Source organism: Spermophilus citellus (genome assembly GCF_964194105.1).
Source record: "Spermophilus citellus genome assembly, chromosome: X".
NCBI classification, from domain to species: Eukaryota; Metazoa; Chordata; class Mammalia; order Rodentia; family Sciuridae; genus Spermophilus; species Spermophilus citellus.
Genome location: NC_138190.1, coordinates 40,055,235 through 40,070,746, shown reverse-complemented (window position 1 = coordinate 40,070,746; position 15,512 = coordinate 40,055,235). Strand labels below are relative to the sequence as shown.

The 15,512-nt window shown below is 41.4% G+C and overlaps 1 protein-coding gene across 8 annotated transcripts in view; it reads right to left on the bottom strand.

The window, feature by feature from the left end:
• The window catches only part of JADE3 (jade family PHD finger 3), a 133,781-nt gene extending 125,569 nt beyond the window's left edge, over window positions 1-8,212 (bottom strand). For 4 of the 8 annotated variants that reach the window (XM_081276923.1, XM_081276926.1, XM_081276925.1 and 1 more), the window contains exon 1: window positions 7,746-7,996. The gene's annotated coding sequence lies outside the window, so the exon portion shown is untranslated. Of the gene's footprint in view, window positions 1-7,745; window positions 7,997-8,145 lie in introns of those variants that run through there. The other 4 variants (XM_081276928.1, XM_081276929.1, XM_081276924.1 and 1 more) reach the window with 3 other exon arrangements.
• Between the last annotated feature and the right edge of the window lie 7,300 nt (window positions 8,213-15,512).

Here is a 15,512-nt window from a genome sequence, read left to right as displayed (position 1 = left end):
TTTTCTGGAAGAATGTACACCTCTAAGCTGCATAAAATGAGCCTTGTACTCAACTTTTCTACATGTCCTTTGTAGGATTCAATTGCATCTTTATGTAATACATTTCAGGCCTCCAGCTGTTGTAAAGTCTATGTTAGTTATGTGAAGAATGTTACCTCTGAGATCTTCATGAGCAAAGGTCAAAAGCTGATGCCCCAAATTGGTGGTTCCTAGCCACTGACTTCACAGTACAATGCTGGATTCTTCACTGCAACCACAAGAAAATTTTAAAATCTTGACCAAATAAAACATATCTACAGAGATTCCTTTGTTGTTATTACAATGCCCAAAGAAGGATTTCTTAGATAAAAAAATTCTAAAATACATAAAGGTTTCAAAGAGAGTTTGCAAATGTTTTCTCTCATCTCTTAGTTGGTAGTTGATTCCCAAATTGTACATCTTTTTGCTTAACTACAAAATCTATTTTATTACACTAGGATTTTTGTGATAAAGGTTGAATGGGGGTTGAGGAAACCCAGAGGTTCCTTTGATAATAGCTACACAAGATTAGTGAGCAGTTTAGCCACTCATATAAGAATATTTATGTTCAGGGGTAGGGTTGTGGCTCAGTGGTAGAGTGCTTGCCTACCATGTGTGAGGCACTGGTTTCAATTCTCAGTGCCACATATAAATAAATGAATAAAATAAAGGACCATCAAAATATAAAAAAAATTTAAAAAAGAATATTTATGTTCAATATCACACTGTCGAAAAACAAAAACAAAAGAAAACCACACTGTCTCCCTTTGGCATTCTCCTAGAAAAACTATCACTCTGCTTCATGCTTGGTAGAAGAGAATGTGTTACTAATAGCACGATCATATTACTTAGTTGCTAGAAATCACTATATTCAGAAATGGGTATTTAATAAGATTTATCAAAAGTTGAGATCTAACATTATTAATTATTATTCATTACTTCAATACTGGCCCCAGGTTTTTATGCATCTTCTTGTATCCCTACCTTTGAATGGTCCCCTCCTGCAATGACTCTGGGCTTGGCCAGGGAAGCACTTGTGTGCTTTACCTGATGGAACAACGGCCAACTTGACAAAAACAGACACTTGAAAAGTACTTGTATACTGGTGCTTGCTCTCACTTGCTACTCTTTGAGACTAGCAATGTTAACAAACCAGCTAGAGGAGACCATGTGGAGCAGAGATAAGTAACTCTAGTTTAGGAACTCCTACTGAGACCAACCAGCCTTCTAACCATCAGATGTGTGAGCAAAGCCATTCTAGATCATCCAGCCACCAACTAACCACCCTCTTCACCTAAAAAGCTAAAAGTAAATTTGTTTGTTGTCTCAAAGTAAAAAAAAAAAAAATTAAAAAAGGATAGGGATATTGCTCATTGGTTTAAGCACCCCTGGGGTTCAATTCCTGGTACAAAAAAAAAAAAAAAAAGGAAATATGTTTGTGGCTCAGTACATATGGCAAGGGGAAGAAAACACTGGTATTTCTGCCATGCAGTTTACTCTATACCTGAGAAATAGTTTCAAATACAAAAACCTCCAGTATCTGGTCTGGGTGCAAACCCAGTGACTCAGGAGGAGACAGGAAAATTGCAAGTTCAAGGTCGGCCTACCAACTTTCCAAGAACCTGTTTCAAAATAAAAAAAAAATAAAAATAAAAAAGACTGGGAATTTAACTCAGTGGTAAAGCACTTCTGGGTTCAATCCCCAGTACCACAAAAACAAAACAAAACAAAACAAAAAACTCTAGTACCTGGATGAGAATAAATAAATATGTAAGTATTGAAAAAATGCTTAAGTCTTCCCAGATTCTCACAAATGTGCTGTCTGCCATCACAGATGGCACACATACAAAAAACAAAAAACATGACAAATTTCCATTTAGTCACTGAAGTATCTTTATCATGATATATTTAAACCAAAGTCTTATACTTGACGGTTTCATTTCTAACACTGAACAACAACTCAGTTTCCAGGAATTCCTTTTTCTCCCAATTACATTTTTTTAACCCATTTGACAGGGGCTTAGTGAAAGCTGAAAAAAACTCCCTTAATGTAGCCTAAAAAGCATCTGCTATATAAGCCTAATTAAACCTCTTTCTAGAAGCATACAGAAGGACCAGCTTCTTCTAGAATCACAGCATTTTAGCTATGTTCATGGTGGACACTAAAAAAAATTTAAGCTAGGTGTGGCAGTGCATGCCTGTAATCCCAGAGACTTGGAGGCTAAAGAAGGAGGATCACAATTTGGAAGCCAGCCTCAGCAACTTAGTGAGGCCCTCGCCAATTCAGTGAGACCCTGTCTTAAAAATTAAAAATAAAAAAGGGCTCTGAATTTGGCTCAGTGGTAAAGCACCTCTGAGTTAAATCACTTGTACTAAAAACAAACAAACAAACAAAAACTTCTTACAACCTACACATTTGGGCCAGAAACTTTGCCTCCATTGGCTCACAAGGTGCAACACCAAAGAAATGAATTACTTAAACCATTTTTGTTTAGGCCTCACCACATGCTTTTCTGGATTAAACACACATATCATGTGGTTTAAAAAAAGTGAAAAACACCTTCAGCACCCTCCCATTGTCCTTGGAATAAAACACAGCTTCATAATGAGGTCCCATAAGGCCCTGTCAATCTTCCTTGGCCTATCTCATCTCTTTCTCTAGGTCCTAGCCAAACCTCTCTGGGTCCTTTCCATGTCTCTTTCCCACCTGAGTGTCCTCACAACACTTGCTATTCCATTTGCCTAGCAATTCCTTCTCTCTACCTTTTACCTTGCTTATTCCTGATCATTCTTTTTTTTTCCTTCTTCAATATTTAGTTGTAGATGGACAGAATACCTTTATTTTATTTATTTATGTGGTGATGAGGATCAAACTCAGTGCCCCACACATGCAAGGCAAGTGCTCTACCTCTGAGTCACAACCTCAGCCCCCCTGCTCATTCTTGAGGCTCCAAGGACACCTTGTTAGTGTGCCTCACAGAGGAATTCTACCTCTTTCTTGCTGTGTGACCTTGGACAAAGTATCTCTGCTTCACCTTTCTAAGCCTCACACCTCAGTGACATAACCTATGTGATTAGCATAAAGGAAATGATTAACAAATCATTGCCTCTGCTGTTATTATCCCATACAATAATCTCCATCATTTCACCTAGTACAATAGCAATTAAAACATTTATTTGTTGAAAAAATAGAAACACCCTCTTGGATCCCACCTTAATGCCTAATATTTTTCATGCTATTTCCCCCGCATATGCCATTTTTAAAGGGAAGATGAGATGAATGTTTATGGAGCATCTATTACCTCAATTAATTCTCACTACCACCTTCAGAGATGCGGTTTAGTGGATGAAGAAACTAAGGCAATGTTAAATTCAGAGATGTGGTTTAGAAGATGAAGAAACTAAGGCAAAGTGAAATAACTAGTCAAGATCAAAGGTAGAACAAGGATTCCATTCCAAGTTGGCCTGAGGCCACAGCCTGGGATGGATGAATGACACCAAAGGCTTCTAAAACACATGAACCTCATCATTTAAGAGCAGCGGGCCTCAATGAAGACATATCTTCATATTCATATCCATTCAAATGACTCCCAGATATCAACTCTTCAGATCCTTAAACACGCTGGTATTCCCAGCACCCTTAGGAACCCCTTCAGTAGAACACTCCTCTCCCTAACTATGAGAAGATTCCTTACTTTCTTTCCATTGGATACTGAGCTCTTAAGAGGAATATTTTTCACCTCTTTTACCCCTAGCAAATAGAATGCACCCAATACTTGTTTGTTGAATGAATTAAATTAAACTGTTAGAGAATATATTATGACTGCAAAGTTGAGGAGTAAATTTTCACAATAATATTAAAATCTGGCATAGTTAGGAAGAAACTTGACAAAAATGGTGAGAAAAGGGGGGTTTAATCTTAAACACTTTTACAATTGATAATGATTTCTATATCTAGCACCAGAGATTCCACATGATTTACAAATGTGTACTTCATAGCTCTAGGGCCCTGCCCCAATACCAATACTCTGCTATACCTGGTGTCTGCATCTGAGACACTTCACAATAGGATGGCCTTGACAAGTACCAATATCTCAATGGTTACTCTCAAATGATTGGGGAAAAGAAACAGCAAATGACAAAGCAAATAAAATCAACTGCTGATAACTGGTGACCTTGGGTAAAGGGAATACAGTAAGTTTTTTGTACCAATCTTGCAACATTTTTGTAATTATAATGTTTTATCAAAATTTGTTTTTAAAATCTAAAAAAAGGATAATATTAATAAATTTCCCAGGAAATTCCAGCACACAAGGTCCAGTGTATTGGCCATGCTGGTACCATATTCTCTTATTAACTGTTTCAAAAACACATTCCAGTCTCATGTCTATCAGGCAGTATCAAGAGAAAGGAGCTCCTTGAGTAGCAGGGCATAACCATGACTTCTGGGTTGGAACAGAGATTAAATTATTGCTGCTTTCAAGTATTTATGAACTCACAGGTGTCTCCTATTGGTCAAAACCCCAGTACAATTTCCCCATACCAGGCCAATTATTTTCTTTAAGGCATACTAGAACCCCCCAGGACCCTCAGGGGCCTGTCATCATTCTCAGAGGGATAGCCCTCTGAGTTCTTACCTTCCTTTTCCCAAGCCTAGCTAAGGGATCAGGCATGTTTTTCTCAGGACCCTTCTTTCTTGCCCAACATAAGCACAGAGACAATGGCAAGAGCTTTGTTGTTACTGTCTATGGAAAGACCTATAGGGAGGAAGCAAAAATAACCATGGGGAATTCACAAAGATTGTAGAAAACAGAAAACTCAAAGCAGTATTACTAGCTCTGTAATGACCACTTGACAGCAACATCTTATTCAAAACTTCTAACCACTCATGCCAGATCCTTCCCAACCTACAAACCAGAATGCTTTAGCTTTCTCAGATACTGTAACTGGAACAACAGAAACTTGTGAGCCATTCCTGTGTCCCAGTTTCAGGAGAGTTCCAGGGCTGGGGATGAAGCTCAATAGTAGAGTGCTTGCCTAGCATGCACTGGGCCCAGAGTTCAGTTCTCAGCACCAGAAGAAGAAAAGAAATTGCCAGGACAGTGTCAGATGTGGATCACCAAACACCCACCTCTCACCTACAAAATAATGTAAATAAAGTTCATAGCAAATTATTCCCAATGAGAGGTTTTCTTTTTTTCTTCTTTATTACTTTGCAGTGCTAGAGATCAAACCCAAGGCCTTGTATACACTAGGCAAGTGCTCTATCGCTGAGACACATCTCCAGCCCAAGATTTTCTAAAATGTAAGTTAGCATGTGGCTTCTATTTTTCTTAGCTCCTGTGTTGTACAAGCTCCATGAGGAGGTAGATACATTATGCACCATGGTAATGTTCAATCTCATTTTTAAAAATATTTATTTTTTTAGCTGTAGTTGGACACAATACCTTTATTTTGTTTACTTATTTTTATGTGGTGCTGAGGATTGAACCCAGGGCATTGCATGCTAAGTGAGCATTCTACCACTGAGCCACAACCCAAGCCCCCTCAACATCATTTTTACTCTGATTCTCTGCACCCCTGATCAAGGCTTGTTAAAGAGAGCATATCTTCACAAACACCTGATGCATGATGCTTCCTGACTCTTCCTGAAACTCTTTCCCCCAACAAGATGCTTGCTTAGTTCCAGGGAAGTAATAAAGAAGAGATGGCTTTATGTAGTTTAGAAGAGAAATGGGTTGTTAAAATTGGTGGAACACAAGAAAGAAAAGATAAACCTTATTAAAGAGCTGGGTATGTAATGTGTGTAATCCCAGGGGGGTTAGGAGGATGAAGCAGGAAGGATCACAACTTCAAAGCCAACCTCAGCAACTTAGACTGTCTCAAAATAAAAAGGGTCTCACTAAGTTGCTGAGGGCCTTGCTAAGTTGCTAAGGCTGGCCTCGAACTCGTGATCCTTCCATTTCAGCCTCCTGAGTCGCTGGGGTTACAAGGTGTGCCACCACTCCATAACAAAATTCACTTTAAATGAAAGAGAAAATGGTTTGTTATGGAGGTAGAATACTCCTAGGCAAAATAAGAAAAATCTATTTTCAATCACACAATGCTATATAAAAGCACAAGAACTACCCTGCTAGAAGGTTAGGAAGGCTGGAACCCGCACTCCCAGTTACCTCCAGATATGAAAATATTAAACTAAAAATGCGCTTTGTTCAGCCGACTCTGTTCTCATCTGCCCCCCATCCCCCAACCCCCAGGCGGATGAGAAGTGGCTGCAGGGAAGGTATTTAAGAGGTGAACTACTCTGGGAAAGTTGATTCTGGTTTGCTTAAACTGAACGACAATGTTGTACAACCAGTTTTTCCCTAAAAATTTCCCCCCTGCTTTAGAGAGAAGCAGTTATCTTTATCAGACTGAATACAGGGAATGAGGTCGCCTTCCCCTCCAGGCCATTGGAATCACTGTTAACACGGTTTTGATTTTTTATACAATCAGACCATGAAGGGGAGAGGGGAGCGGGGATCTCATTCTCAGCTTTACAGATGTACGCATCTAACAGGAGTAGGGGGGAAAAATTAAAATCCTCAAGCACATCTGAGGCTACCGATTTCCTGGCAACTCGGAAAGCCAAAGGAGCGGCCAAACAAGTTTCTTGACAAATACCTAGGAGCTACATTCGTCCCAGAGCTGCACAGCGATATAAACTTTTAAACATGCCTCCACATACCATCACTTACATTCACTCACTAGAGATCCCGCCCCCCTTTCCTTCTCAAATATTAAACACAGGTTGCCCTGTGCAATTTAAAGCCAGACTTAACTGAAGCAATGGCTCTGTTCTAAAAAGTGGGAGAAAAAGATTGCAGGAGAAAGAAAAGAATAGAACTCTGGTCCTTATAGCAGAGGGGATAAAACGAACTCGAGAACTGGGCAAAAAAGTTAACAACTCTGCCTTACCCGGCGGTGGGAAAATTTCCCCGTAACTTGCAAAGCCCTTACAATTGATTTTCCCACCCCCGGGACCGCTGAGCGCTCGGCAGCTGCGGACTCACAGCGTCCGAACAATGACTGAAGAAGGGAAAGTTCGCCGGCCAGGGAGCCCACGCTCCCGCTCCGTTGGCACCCAGGCTCCCTGAGGTGCCTGGCCGCTCCCCGCACCTCAATCCTTCCCTCTCCATGCACTGGGTTCTTCCCGCCCCCCGGTGCTGAAACGGCCGGGACGCGCCCTCACTCTGCAGAGCATCCGACCCCAGGCGGCCGACAGAGCAAGCCCTCCCGCCACGAGTCTGCCCCCTTGAGCCCCGATACCATGCAGAGGACAGGGTGGGAGGGGACGCCAAGAGGGGGCACCGGAGGGAACAGCCGCAACAGTTATGGCGCTCAATTCTTTCCCGGTGTAGCCGGGAGCTATACCGAGCTCGCGTGTCCGCCCCCGCCCCCAGCCTGGGCCACCAGGCATTGCCCTGACCAGTAAAGAGGCCACCAGGCACTTTACCTCAGCCCACACACGTTCTTGGCCCGAAAGCTCTGAGGACGCCAGAGGCGACCGCTATGTAAAGCCAGAGCGATCTGGAGCTCAGCGAGGCCGTGCCGGGACACGGAGAGCAGGGACACTGCGCTCCGCGCCACCCGCTTCCCACTCCGCGAGGCCGCCACTCCCGCTGCCTACCCGGCGCGACGTCGCGCCCCCAACCTCGCTTGCGCCGCGTCTGGCCTGTGGCGCCTACCTTCACGCAGCTAAATCGCGGATCCTTCCCGGCTCCACACGGGGGCCCCCTGCAATGTGCTGGGCTAGTCGGGCAGGGGTGGTAACCGCCCCCCTGACCGCCTGCTTTCTTCTTTTCCCTCCCTCGCACCTGCCCCCTAATCCCCTCCTCACCCCCGCCTCCCGCCCCGGCCGCCTGATCCGCCAGGGCCGCCCCCCTCTCCTCAGCTCGTGCCCTCGGCCCTCGCCCCTCGCCCGCCTGGCCCGTCAGGCCTCAGCCCTGGGCAGGCGGTTGGGCGGCGGCGGCAGCGGCGGCGGCGGCTGAGGCGGCGCGGAGCACTATTGTATTCCTGACACTGTGCGCTCCCACGCTCCGCCTCTTCCCTTTCCTTCCTCCCCCAACCACTCCCCGCCTGCCTCACCGCCGGCCGCGCTCGCAGTACCCGACTGGCTCCCCGCCGTCTGCCCGCCGCGCGCTCTTCTGGCGGGCTGGGCGCCGTCTCCAAGCCACCGGCTTCGACGCTCCGCCCACTTAGAGCTCCCGCACCCGCGACGCTTTTCTCCAGGTGGGTTCCCCTCCCCTCCTGCTGGGCGCGCTGCCGCCCTTAGGAACCCTTGCCCCATGAGGCGCTAGAGAGGACCAGGTGGAGGCGTCTTGGCTGTGTCGAAATACAAACCAAGCTTTTCGTGGCCCCTTCTAAAGTTCTATAAGTGGAACTCTTTATATATGAACTTGGCGACCACTATTGATTTACATCGTTTATGCCTGAAGAACCTATAATAATAAAGCCAAGGTGGCTGTTAACGATACTTTTATCCAGTTGCAAGCACAAATGGTTTATGATGTTGTGTGGCTTTTTTGGTGTCAAGTTGGTTACCCTACAACTCCCGGTTATTCACTCAAACATTAATGTAGGCATTGCTGGGGCAGTGCTTTGATGACTTCATAAAGCTCCTAATCAGGTGATTTAAAGGAAGGTTATCCTGGATGATCTAGATGAGTCTGACTGAATCAGTTGGAAAACCTGAGGTTTCTGAGAATGTAAGAGAGAAAGTTCACCTATCATGATTTTTGGTCTGTGCCCATTGGTTCCAGCCTCCTCCATGATCTTTCCTTCCTGACTACCTACCTTGCAGATTTAGTGTTTGCTTAGCCAGCATCGCAAGTGTCTAAGACAGCAGCTTCAAGTGAATGAACAAATGAATGAGAAGTGGTGTGTGTGTGTGTGTGTGTGTGTGTGTGTGTGTGTGTGTGTGTAATTTGTAACTGGTTCTGGTCCTTTGATTGAATACTGACTGATATAAATGGTTAGCAACAAACCTTTTTATTTAGCTTTCTGGGTTTGGAAATGTACCATATCCAATTATGATGAACTCATATACTCATTTTCATTTACATTTCTAGGATAAACAATAATGTAGGCTTTTTGTATTTTGGCTATTTTCCATATTAAAGATATAGTTCTATTACATAATAGGTAAATGTGAGAGTTCTAAAATATTCATAATCCTTCAGACTTACCTCCCTTTGTTATACTTAATTTATTCTGAAATAATTATAGATTTGATGGTACTTGTAAAAAAAATTAGAGTGGTCCCATGTGCCCATCACTCAGTTTCTCCGAGTGGTATTTATCTTTTTAAATAAACATTCCCATTTTTTAATACTTTTATTTTATTTATTTATTTTTATGTGGTGCTAGGAATAGAATAGAACCCAGTGCCTCACCCATGCAAGGCAAGCGCTCTACCACTGACCTACAACAGCCCCTGGTGGTAGTATTAGCATTACATTAGTATTAGTAATTAGTAATATTAGTATTAGTGGTACTATTAGTCTTATATGTATAAACTATCATACAATATCAAAATCTGACATTGATATAATCCAGAGTTTATTCATATTTCACCAATTTTACATGCACTCATTTCTGAATCTGTGTACATAGTTCTATGCAATTTTATCATGTGTAAATTCACATGACCACCACAATCAACTGTTCCTTTACCATGAAGATTTCTCCTGCTATCCTTTATTGTTACACTCACCACTTTTTCCTATTCAATCCCTGGAAACCTCTAACATGTTCACCATCTCTAAAATTTTTCATTTCAAGAATATTACATAAATGGAAGCATGCTTTTTAAAAAATATTTTTAGTTGTAGTTGACACAATACCTTTATTTATTGATTGATATGTGATGCTGAGGATCGAACCCAGGGCCTGACGCATGCCAGGCAAGTGCTCTACCGCTGAGCCACAACCCCAGCCTCACGGAAGCATGCTTTTTAAAATCTGCTTTTTTGCACTCAGCAAAATTTTCTTGAGATTCACCTAAGTTTTTGCATGTTCTAATAGTTCATTCCTTTCAATTGCTGAATGGTATTCTTTGGTATGTATGTACCACAGTATCATTGTTAACCCACTGAAGGATATTTGGGGTGTTTCCAATTTTTGCCTATTAGGAATAAAACTGCTAGGAACATTCAACTAGCGGTTTTTGTGTAAATATAAGTTTTAATTTATCTGTGACAAATGCCCAAGAATACAATTGCTGGACCAGATGACAAGTGTACATTTAGTGTTAGATGGTTGGTTAACAAATATATGTTTAGTGTTATAAGAAACTGCCAAACTTCTCCAGATTGGCTGTTCCATTTTGTATTCTCACCAGCAATGTATAAGAGATAAATTTTTTCACATCTTTGTCAGCATTTGGTGTTGTCACTATATTTTTCTTTTAGCCATTCTGATAGATGTGTGGTGATAGCTCATTTTAATTAGCTTTTCCTTAATGCCTATTGATATTGAACATCTTTGCGTGTGCTTGTTTGCCATCTGTATATTCTCTTTGGTGAAATGTCTGCTTATTTGTGATCCTCTTGCCTCAGCTGCCCAAGTTGCTGGGATTACAGGTATGTGGCACTACACCTGGCTTGACTCTACAATTGTTTTAGAAGGAAACACCTGAGATGAAAATTTCTTGGGCATGACATCAAAAGTATAATACAAGCCAGATGCAGTGGCACACACCTGTAATCCTAGCAACTCAGGAGGCTGAGGCAGGAGGATTGCAAGTTCAAAGCCAGTCTCAGCAATTTAGTGAGAACTTGTCTCTAAATTAAAAAATAAAATAAAATAAAAGGGACTGGGGATGTGGCACAGTGCTTAAGCGTCTCTGCTTCAATCCCTAGTACCAAAAAAGAAAAAAAGTACAATACAGGGCTGGGATGTAGTTCTGTAGTAAAGTGCTTGCCTAGATTGCCTGGAGCCCTGGGTTCAATGTGCGGAGCCCTGGGTTGAATCCACAGCTCCAAAAAAAAAAAAAAAAAAGTGCAATACATAAATACAAAACTTGATAAATTGGATGTCCTCGAAATTCCAGATTTTAGGCCCCCCACAGTGGCACATGCCTGTAATAAAAAGGAAGACTAGTCTTTCGCCCATTTTCTAATTGGATTTTTTCTTACTGTTAAGTTTTGAAAATTCTTTATATTCTCATTACAAGTCCCCTGTCAGATATGTGATCTGAAAATGTTTTTCCCAGTCTGGCAGCTGGTCTTTTCTTCTTTACACCCCCCACTTTTTTTTGCAGTGCTTTGGATCTAACACAAGGCCTCCGCATGATAGGCAAGCACTCTACCACAGAGCCACATTCCCAGCCTCTTTTCATTTTCTTTTTTTAAAAAATGTTTTTATTAGTGCACTATAGTTATACATAATAATGTGGTTCATTTTGACATAATCATACACATATGGAATATAGTTTGCCCTACTTTAGTCCCTAGTCCTTCCTCTTTCCCTTCTGTCCCCTCCTCCTTCCCCTGTTCCCCTTCCTATACTCTACTAGTCTTTCTTTTATTTATTTATAGTTTTTTTTTAAATCAGTGCTTTATAGACAGTCATAAAGTTGAAATTCACTGTGGCATATTCACATATGTACACAGCATAATTTCCATTCTTACTCCCTTCCACCTCAATCCCCTTCCTCTACTCCCCTAATATTCCTTCTATTTACCTGGGATTCCTCCGTCCCTTTTTTCCCCCTTATTTTGGTGTAGCTTCTGCATATGAAATTCACTGTGGCATATTGGCTTATTTCACTAATAAGAGATTTTGCAAACCAAAATTTTTAATTTTGCATGGGTGGAGTACTGGGGATTGAGGCGAGGTATGCTTTACCACTGAGGTACATCCCCAGCTCTTTTTACCTTTTATGTTGTGACTGGGTCTCACTAAATCGCTTAGGGCCTCACTAAATTGTCTTCAAACTTCGATCTTCCTACTAAAGCCTCTGGAGTCATTGGGATTACAGGCATGTGCCACTGTGGGGGGCCTAAAATCTGGAATTTCGAGGACATCCAATTTATTAAGTTTTGTATTTATATTTATGTTTTTTTTTTTTTTTTTTGAGCTGCGGGCTTTGCGCTTTGAGCCCAGGGCTCCGCGCATTCTAGGCAAGCACTTTACTGCAGAACTACATCCCAGCCCTGTATTGTACTTTTTTTTTTCTTTTTTGGTACTAGGGATTGAAGCAGAGACGCTTAAGCACTGTGCCACATCCCCAGTCCCTTTTATTTTTTTTAATTTAGAGACAAGTTCTCACTAAGTTGCTGAGACTGGCGTTGAACTTGCAATCCTCCTGCCTCAGCCTCCTGAGTTGCTAGGATTACAGGTGTGTGCCACTGCATCTGGCTTGTATTATACTTTTGATGTCATGCCCAAGAAATTTTCATCTCAGGTGTTTCCTTCTAAAACAATTGTAGAGTCAAGCCAGGTGTAGTGCCACATACCTGTAATCCCAGCAACTTGGGCAGCTGAGGCAAGAGGATCACAAGGTTGAGGCCAGCCTCAACAATTTAGCCAGGCCCTAAGCAACTTAGCTAGACCCTGTCTCAACATAAAAATTTTTAAAAAGGGGTGGGGTGGGGGCGGATAGCCGGCACGGTGTCGCATCCCTAGAATCCCAGCAACTCTAGAGGCTGAAGCTGGAGGATTGAAGTCCGAGGTCAACTTCAGTAATTTAGCAAGGCCCTAAGCAATTTAGTGAGACTCTGTCTCAAAATAAAAATTTAAAATAAAGGACTGGGGATGTAGTTTAGTGGCAAAGTGCCTTGAGTTCAATCCCCAGTAACATCTCCCTATCCCCCCACCCTCCACACAAAAGGATTGAGGATGCAGCTCCATGATAAAGTGTCTCTGGGTTAAATACCCACTACCTAAACATATAAATAAAATGATTGTAGTTTTATATTTTACATTTAAGTCCATGATTCATTTTGAATTAGTTTTTGTATATGACATGAACCTGAGATAGAAGTTCATATTTTTGCCTATAGACATTTGGTAACTCAAACAAAATGACTGCAGAGGTGGGAGGATTGCAAGTTCCAAGCTAGCCTTTGTGACTTAATGAGACCCTGTCACTGTATAAAAAATAGAAAATATTGGGGATGTGCCTCAATGGTAGAACACCCTTGATTTAATCCCCAGTACCACAAAATAAAATACAATGATTGTCTGTCTTCCATTGAATTGCTTTTACACCTTTGTCAAAATTATTTTCATGTATTTGTGTTGAGCTATTTGTAGGACTATTTCTAGAATCTCTATTTTGTTCTGTTAATGTGTATGTCTATCCCTCTGTGATACCACTTTTTGTTAATTTTTTTTTTTAGTTTTAGATGGACACAATGCCTTTATTTTATTTATTTTTATGTTGTGCTAAGGATTCAACCCAGTGCCTCACACATGCTAGGCAAGTGCTCCACCACTGAGCCACAACACTGAGCCACAACTGCAGCCCCTGAATACCACTCTTTGTGTGTGTGTGTGTGTGTGTGTGTGTGTGTGGTGCTGGGGATTGAACCCAGAGCTGTGTGCATGCAAGCCAAACACTCTGAAAACTTATCTATATTCCCAGGCCCTGAATACCACTCTTGATTGCTATACTTATATAATAAGCCTTGAGTAGAGTGATTCCTCTCATTTTATTCTTATTTTTCAAAACTCTTTTAGCTGTTCAAGGTAATTTGCCTTTCCATACAAAGTTTATGGGGGTATTGGTACTATCTTTGTTTGATTTTGATATTAAGCAAGACTAGCCTCATAAAATGAGTTGGGATGTTGTGCAAAAAAGAGTTAAGATATCAGGCTCTTGGTGGGTATCTGGGAACTTGGGTTTTAGGAGAATTCTCACCATTTCCAGAACTGATAAGAGTGGTCACTGTGTATACTTTGTTTATACAAATGTGTTTTATCCTGGGACTAGAACTCAAGTCTCCCAACTTCCAAGCTATGCAGAAAGATTTAACAGAGCTGGCTTGATTGCTATCCTTTGAAAGTCCTATCTTTGGATGGCATCTGGAGCTTGGATTGGGGGTAAGTTCCCACCATTTTCAGGACTGATAAGACTGTCAGTGTGCCTAAACTGTTTGTACAAACAATATGCTGAACACCTGCTTTCTTTCTGGGAATCTGAAATTTTGGTAAGTGCTAGGCAGAGGTTGCTTGCATGATCAACTCCTAACAAATGCCTCAGGAATTGAGTTTCTAATGAGCTTCCCTGATAGACCACATTTCACATCACTGTCAGAGCGCCTGGCTGTAGGATTTAGTACATCCTGTGTAACTTTAGTGGGAGAAGATTCTTAAGCTTATACCACGTTTCCTCTGGACTTCACCCTATCTGTGTTTTCTCTCTGCTGATTTTGCTCTGTATTCCCTTACTGTAATAAATCATAGCCATGAGTATGACTATGTGCTACATTCTGTGAGTCCTTGTAATGAATTATCAAACAGAATGGTTTGGGGGACCCCTGGCACAGAAATGTTTCTTCTTCTTTGGTATTCTAGAATAGAGTGTATAAAACTAGTATTAATGTTTTCAATGTTTAGTAGAATTCTCCTGTGCAATCACATGGCCCAGGAGCTTTCTTTTTTCAAGGCCTTTTAAATGTCAACCCCAATTTCTTTAATAATTATTGGATTCTTCAGATGATAAATATATTTGATTGAGTTTGGTAGTTGGTGATTTTCAAGGAGTTGATCCATTTCATCTCAATTGTCACATATATGTGCATAGGATCTTTCTTTTGTACTAGGAATTAAACCCAGGGGTGCTTAACCACTGAGCAACATCCCCAACCCTTTTTATTTTTTATTTTGAAACAGGCTCTCACTGAGTTGCTTAGGGACTTGCTAAATTGCTGAGGCTGGCCTTGAACTCTTGATCCTCCTGCCTCAGCCTCCCAAGCTGCTGGGATCACAAGCCAGTGCCACCACACCTGGCTCATAGGGTTCTTTATAGAATTATTTTCCTTTCAATGTCACAGGATCTGTAGTAAGATTTGTTGTCTCATTTGTGATATTAGTGACTTCTTTTATCTTAGTCAGTCTTGCTATATGTTTATGAATTATATTGATCTTTTCAGAGAAACAGCTTTTTGCTTCATCGATTCTATCATTTTCATATTTTCAATTTCATTGACTTCTGCTCTTTATTATTTCCTTCCTTCTTGTTGCTTTGAATTTATTTTGCTTTGCTTTTCCTAGTCTCTTAAGGTGGGAGCTTATCTGATTGTTTTGAAATCCTACCTCTTTTCTTTTTTTAATATTTATTTTTTAGTTGTAACTAGACACAATATTTTTATTTTATTTATTTGTTTTTATGTGGTGCTGAGAATCGAACCCAGGCCCTCGAACGTGCTAGATAAGCACTCTACCACTGAGCTACAACCCCAGCCCCCCTACCTCTTTTCTAATGTAAGCATTTAGTGCTATAATAT